This window comes from Hemicordylus capensis, chromosome 11, assembly GCF_027244095.1.
Source record: "Hemicordylus capensis ecotype Gifberg chromosome 11, rHemCap1.1.pri, whole genome shotgun sequence".
Classification (NCBI taxonomy): Eukaryota; Metazoa; Chordata; class Lepidosauria; order Squamata; family Cordylidae; genus Hemicordylus; species Hemicordylus capensis.
The window spans coordinates 5191821-5199397 of NC_069667.1; the positions used below are offsets into that span (position 1 = coordinate 5191821).

Consider the following 7577-nt stretch of genomic DNA (forward strand, 5'->3'; position numbering starts at 1 on the left):
GTCTCTCCCAGCCCTACCCCGAGATGCTGCCAGGGACGGAACCTGGGGCCATCTGCTTGCAAAGGAGATGCTCTGCAAAGGTGTGTTTAGGCACGGACCCCAGGGCAGGGGTCCGTGGCCTCCTGCCTCCTGGAGCGGGCCCCAAATGCTCAGGGGGGGCCTCCCCAGAGCCCTGATGCCTCACTGCTGCCGCCTCGCCCCGCCCTGCATAGCCATTATTTTCCCTTTTTAACTGCCAGGGAGGGTGAGCGGAGCAGAGCAGAACGGAGCAGGCGACACCCTCCCGTCCTTGGCCTGCGGTGACCGGCCTCCTCGGCCTGTGTGTGTGCACCGTTGGAGTATGGAGTGTCGTATCCGGCCCGGGCAGGTATTTAAAAAATTAGGGAGGACTCGCGCGCGGGGGGGGGGGGCTCCTAATCCCTTCAGCCTCCGGTCCGGGCACCCAAATTACCTAGGTGCGCCCCTGTTTACTACTGAGCTACAGCCCCGTCCCCCTAAGGGGAATATCTGACGCTGCTCCCATGTAGTCATGCAAGCCATTCCATGAGAGCCGGCATGGTGTAGTGGCAAGAGCGTTGTCCTAGGACCGAGTCCAAGTCCCCATTCAGCCAGTAAGCTCACGGGGCGACCCTGGGCCAGTCGTGTATCTCTCAGCCTAACCTACCTCACAGGGTCGTTGTGAGGACAAAGATAAGCTCACAACGCTCATAACGCTCTGGGCTCCTTGGAGGAAGAGCAGGGTAGAAATGTAAAACAAATATGTACATAGTCACCCATCCAAATGCAAACCAAGGCAGACCCTGCTTAGCAAAGGGGGCAATGCGTGCTCACTGCCGCAAGACCGGCTCTCCGCCCCATAAAAATCTCCCAGAATAGGAACATAGGAAGCTGCTATATATACTGAGTTGGCCCATCTAGCTCAGTATTGTCTTCACAGACTGGCAGCAGCTTCTCCAAGGTTGCAGGCAGGAATCTTGGAGATGCTGCCAAGGAGGGAACTTGGAACCTTCTGCATGCAAAGCAGATGCTTTACCACTGAGCTACGGCCGCACCTCCTGATATACATTAATCCTACGATTCTTGCAGAAAGTGGAGCTCATTCCAAACACAGCCAAGCTGTATCAGATGGAAATATTTAGACAGATTGTGTTCGCCATTTTCTTTTCTGGGATAATGATTATGAAGCATGAATACAAGGGCCTGGGTTTTGTTTTTGTTTTTTTGCTTAATAAGGAAAATTAGCCCCCCCAGCTCTTTGTATGTATTGCTCATGTGAAGCAGAATAAAATCATAGCTTTAGTTAAGAGAGGGACACCACACCCTCATTATTCTGACCACCGCCACAAGAAAATGTTGAAGGAACCCAAACAAGCAGACCTCTATTTGCCGCAGTCTCTGGGAACGCAATCCAGTTTCTGCCCCCTGAAATGCAGGATGCTGTTTCCAATTAAGCTGTTTTTCCAAGAGGCTGATATTTGCAGTTTCGCTGCTGCTAAAGGGACTTGTGGAGTGGCGGTCTGTGCAGAGCTCAAATAACATCCAAGGGATACTTCATCATTATTACCCAAATTATTAAAGATTGGCTAAAGGTTTTAACTGGGGCACCAACCTGCACCCACCGCTAGGGGTGTGCACAAACCCGGTTTGCCCGATACGGTTCGAGTCCAAACTAGACGTGAACCGAACCGGGCTTGTTCAGTTTTGTGCCCCCGGAACAGACCCCTGGCTCGGCTCAAATTTGAGCTGGTTCAGGGGTCCTAAGGTCTTGTTTTGTTTTAATAAAGGACTCACTGCCGAGTCGAGGAGAGCTGCCATGGCCACGGGGTCAGGGTGGTGTCTCTGCCATCTCCCCCTCCCCCACTGGCCTTCCCCCACTCTTCAAAGGGCTGTTTGGACCCATTTCCAGGCTCTTCCGGCCCTCCTTCTGGTGGCGGTGGCCATTTTGGAGACAGAGATGTCCATGCACCCACAGAGCATTTTTCAAGTCACATCGAACCTTTAGCCCTGTTTAGAGACTCAGGAGAGTGGTAGCAAGCATGACTTGTCCCTTTAGCTAAGCAGGGTCTGCCCTGGTTGCATTTGAATGGGAGGATAGAAGTGTGAGCACTGGAAGAGATTCCCCTCAGGGGATGGAGCTGCTCTAGGAAGAGCAGAAGGTTCCCAGTTCCCTCCCTGGCAGCAACTCCAAGATAGGGCTGAGGGAGATTCCTGCCTGCAACCTTGGAGAAGCCGCTGCCAGTCTGTGAAGACAATACTGAGCTAGATAGACCAATGGCGTGACTCAGTTTAGGGCAGCTTCATATGTTCCTATGAAATCCTGCCTTGAGGGATGGTGCCAAAGCTCAATAGAAGAGCATTTGCATGCTTGCATGGAGAAGGTCCGAGCTTCAATCCCTGGCAGCATCTCCATGTAGGGCTGGGAGAGATTCCTGCCTGCAACCTTGGAGAAGCTGCTGCCAGTCTGGGTAGACAATACTGAGCTAGATAGACCAATGGTTTGACTCAGTATATATCAGCTTCCGATGTTCCTATGCATCTGTGTAGCAATGCCTCCTATAGGGAGGAGAGCCTTCTTGCAGTAGCAAAGACAAATTGTCCCTTTGCTAAGCAAGGACCACCCTGGTTTGCATTCGGATGAGTGAGCACATGTGAGCACTGTAAGATATTCCCCTTAGAGTCTGGGGCCATAGCTCAGTGGTAGAGAATCTGCTTGCATGCAGAGGGTCCCAGGTTCAATCCCTGGCAGTATCTCGAGATAGGGCTGGGAGAGACTTCTGCCTGAAATCTTGGAGAGCTGCTGCCAGTCAGTGTAAACAATGCTGAGTGAGATCGACCAACGGCCTGACTCAATAGAAGACAACTTCCTATGTTCCTAGACTATGTGTGTGGAGCAAGGGGTGGGATTCCCATTCCTGGCCATTCCTATATCCACAGAGCCGATGCATGGTCAACTGGCAAATAGGTAGACTCTTTCTCTGCAATTGGGGGCCCTGTGTTATGCAGCACTGTGCAGAGCTGAAAGAGTGGAGCCCTTTCTGGAGTCCCCAGAAAGACACCCTGAAGGAGCAGCCTCTCCGACATGTGGAATTTTGCCATTCCCAGCATCTGCACGCCAGCAAGAGCAATGGATTTGGCAGGATGGTATGGAGAAGAGGAAGAATGCCAGACTCCAGGCCAGATGGCTGCCAGTTGAAGCCTTCCCGTCACCAGGTAGGGAGGTAGCCGTGTGGTGCCCAAGAGAGCTAGTTGGTGCTTAGAGGAATTGGAGGGCTAGCATTGCCACACCTGCCCCTCGGAGCTGTCTGTGGTGCTGCAACCCAGCCTCACTTTCTTTTGCTGCCATTCAGACCCCATGGGGCTGTGTTTGAGAAGTGAGACAACTTCTTCTAGATAGCCTCATGCTCTCCAGGCAGGAATTCATGGAGGTATCTGGGGGTGGGTGGGGTGGGTGGGTCTGGCACTCCCATGGAATTTATGGCAGAGGCAGGTGGGACTATTTCCGTTTTGGTTCCCTCTCTGAAAATGGTTTGCTTTCTGGTTTCCCCAGCAATATGGATTCACGGTAAGAAGGGAAATCCCTATTTCCCTGGGGTATCTGTCAGACTGCACTGCTCAAACCAACTTACCAGGGCCCTCCGTTCAGAATCTCAGCACCTGCTCAGGGCCCTGCTGCTGCTGGACATCCAGTTGGCAGTGTCTTTTTGGTTGTGGCCCCTCAGCTTTGGGACACCCTCTTGGAAGAGCTCCTCCATGCTCCTGCCCTCCAGGTCTTTGAGAAATGGTTGAAGACCCATCTCTTTAGAGGGGTGTTTTAACATTTGCACTGTAACTATATCTGGTGGGTTTTTAAAAACCTTTTAACTTGTAATTTGAAAACTGAGTTTTAAGTGGGCATCTGTTTTTAGTTTTGTTTCTACTAATGTATTAGGATTTTTTGGAGTTTTTTTTAACAGTATATTTGTTTTGGTGATTTTGTGAGCTACCCCAAGCAGAAGGGTACTGAAGGGGCAGAATATCGGGGTTTTAATCGATTAATTGATTGATTAGATATTATAATTGTTTGGCATAAAAGATACAGAGCACAATCCCACAAGTTCTCCTGCATTTTAGTGCTTCTGCACAGCTCTCCATTTGTTTCCATGAAGTTTGTGCAAGAGAACTTCCTCGTTGAGCATGCCAGAAAGGAGCCAGTGTAACAGATTCCCTGAAGGCCAAAAGCAGTGACAATACAGGTCAGCATCACAACGTAAATGATCAGCATCTGGTCCTCTTTGTCACCAAAGAATTTTTACATCCTTGGGTGAACCTTCTGGTCTTGCTGAAACATTGGATAATAAAGATCATTTCCAGTTTGCCACAGATGCCCTCGTAATGGATTTTGTTATTAGAAGCAAAGCTCAGTGCTCGTGCAGCAGGCCACGCCATCTGCATTAATGAAAAATTAATTAATTAGGACCCTGTTTCCGGCTGGGCATGAGTTACTGCCTCAAAGATGTCCTCTCTCTTCAAAACACCACTGTGATCCAAAAGCACATTAAACAGAACTGAGAACGCAGAACCTCCATGCACACATTTGAAACAGATTGTTCAATGCTGCTGGGAGAAATTACAGCACTGAGGATTCTGCATCACTGGATCCCTGTGATACGTTTCTGTACATGGAGAAAACACTGCCAGAAAAGCCACCCAGATGTGACTGTGTGTCTGGCTGCATCAAGCCCTTGTGGGGATATGCACATCTACACCACCCTGTTGGTAAAACACACCGCACACAAACATCTGTACAATTCTTCTGTACAATTCATCTGTACATACAAATGCAGCACCTTTTTCTGGCAATGTTTCATCCATGCACTGCGCAAACACAGGGCCATGAGTTCTTTTGCATCATCAAGTCAGACCTCTAGGGCAGGCCTGCTCAACTTTAGCCTTCCTGCAGATGTTGGCCTACAACTCCCATAATCCCTGACTATTGGCCACTGTGGCTGGGGGTTATGGGAGTTGTAGTCCAAAAACAGCTGGGTGGCCAAAGTTGAGCAGGCCTGCTCTAGGGAGATGCTTGGATGTGGACTATTTTGGAAGCACATAAGAAGCTGCCTTCAAATACTGAGTCAGACCCTTGGTCCATCTAGATCAGGGCTTCTCAACGTTGGGTCCCCAGATGTTATTGGACTTCAACTCCCATAATCCCCAGGCCCTGTGGCTATTGGTTGGGGATTATGGGAGTTGAAGTCCAATAACATCTGGGGACCCAACATTGAGAAGCCCTGGTCTACACAGAGGGGCAGTAGATTCTCCAGAGTTACAGGAGATGCTGGAGATCCTACCTGGAGATGCTGCCAGGGAGGGAACCTGGGCTGTCTAATTCAGTATTGTCTACACTGCCTGGCAGCAGCTCTCCAAGGTTCCATGCAGGAGTCTCTCCCAGCCCTATGTGGGCCGAACCTGAGACCTTCTGCATGCAAAGCGGATGCTTTACCCACAGAGCTTCAGCCCCATCCCAAGTCCACTCCCTTCTCTCGATGCATCAAAGCGGGGCGCAGGCTCTAAACAAAGCAGATTCGTTTTCGAGAACTAATCTTTAAATCTCCGGCAGCAGATCAGCCTTTCTTAGGCTGCCGTCCAGCCCGCTGTTATGCGCACTTAAGCCCCATTGATCTTAACTCGACATCGAATTGCAGCCTTAGGGTCTGTTTGACTGCAGTGGGTGGGTGGCTCCAGTTCACATGGTGCTGAGCATGGCTTTGTTTTTCCAAGGCAGGGTGCCGACACCAGGCATAACCCAAAGGGATGCCTCTGGTGGTGTTCCTACAAGGGCTCCAGGAAATCTCTACTTTGATCACTAAAGCCCTACTCCAGGGCTTTAATGGTCAAAGTGAGAACTATGGGCGGGCCTAGAAACAAATCGGGAGCCAATGACGTTGTTGCAGTATCGGAGTTCTGTGATCAGCACAACACCTGAAGACTCAAAGTTGGGAACTGCAAGAATTGGCAACCCTTGAACCCAGGATTTGCAGCTATTACTAATCTCCTAGATGGAAGCTGCTGAGATCTTATATGAGGCCATAGCTCAGTGGAAGAGCATCTGCTTTTCATGCTGGAGGTCCCAGGTTCAATCCCTGGCAGCATCTCCAGGGAGGCCTGGGAGAGACTCCCATCTGAATCCTTGGCGAGCCGCTGCCAGTCAGTGTAGACAGTAGTGGGCTAGATGGACCAAGGTTCTGACTCAGTAGAAGGCAGCTTCCTGTGTTCCTATCTGTTCGTGACTCCTTGTAGTTTATTTGCCTTCCATTATTGAGTGGAATCTAACTGGAATAAAAGCCAGATGTGTTCTCTATGTTCCTAACACCTGGAGGTGTGGGAATCCTAGTCTGGACTAGGGGAAGTGTAAAGAAAAGAGAGTCAATCTTGCAGTAAAGTAAAGTGTGCCGTCAAGTCGGTGTCGACTCCTGGTGACCACAGAGCCCTGTGGTTGTCTTTGCTAGAAAACAGGAGGGGTTGACCATGGCCTCCTCCCGATGCCTTTCAGCATCTTCCTATATCGCTGCTGCCAGGTAGAGTACCCGCGGGGATTCAGACCGGCCACCTTCTGCTTGTTGACTCAAGGTGACTCAATAAGAACATAAGAACATAACATAAGAACATAAGAACAGCCCTGCTGGATCAGGCCCAAGGAGGCCCATCTAGTCCAGCATCCTGTTTCCCACAGGGGCCCACCAGATGCCGCTGGAAGCCACAGGCAGGAGTTGAGGGCATGCCCTCTCTCCTGCTGTTGCTCCCCTGCAACTGGTACCCCAAGGCTGGAGTTGGCTTAGAGCCCTCCGACAAGTAGCCGTCAATAGACCTCTCCTCCATGAAGTTATCCAAGCCCCTCTTCAAGCCATCTAGGTTGTTGGCTGTCACCACATCTTGTGGTAGAGAATTCCACAAGTTGATTATGCATTGTGTGAAAAAATACTTCCGTTTGCTGGTCCTAAATTCCCCGGCAATCAATTTCATGGGATGACCCCTGGTTCTAGTCTTATGTGAGAGGGAGAAGAATTTCTCTTTCTCCACTTTCTCCACTCCATGAATGATTTGATAGACCTCTATCATGTCTCCCCACGGTCATCTTTTTTCCAAACTAAATAGCCCCAGGTGTTGTAGCCTTGCAGTAGCAAATATGAATTGAATCCTTTGCTAAGCAGGGTCCACCCTGATTTACATTTGGATGGGTTACTATGTGTGGACACTGTAAGCTATTCCCCGTAGGAAATGGAACCATAGGTCAGTGGCATCTGCTCTTTTGCATGAAGAAGATCCCAGGTTTGCTCCCTAGCAGCATCTCCAAGTAGGGCTGGGAGAGATTCCTGCCTGAAACCTTGGAGAAGCTGCTGCCAGTCAGTGTCGACAGTACTGAGCTTGATGGAACAAGAGTCTGACTCAGTTAAGGCAGCTTTCAATGTTCCTATCTGTTCGTAAGCCCTTGAAGTTCCCTTTCCTTCCATTATTGAGTGGAATTTAACTGGAATAAAAACCAGATGTATTCCCTACGTTATGTTGGCACAGAATTTGAAGTCGGATTGAATGGCAACCAG

General features: G+C 50.0%; 1 long non-coding RNA gene across 1 annotated transcript; it reads left to right on the forward strand.

Annotated features, from left to right (window-relative positions):
* Positions 1 to 236: 236 nt before the first annotated feature.
* LOC128335421 (uncharacterized) lies at positions 237 to 4242 on the forward strand. The gene is made up of 3 exons (XR_008311610.1): positions 237 to 367; positions 3103 to 3210; positions 4111 to 4242. It is a non-coding gene; the product is annotated as an uncharacterized LOC128335421 (long non-coding RNA).
* Positions 4243 to 7577: the final 3335 nt, after the last annotated feature.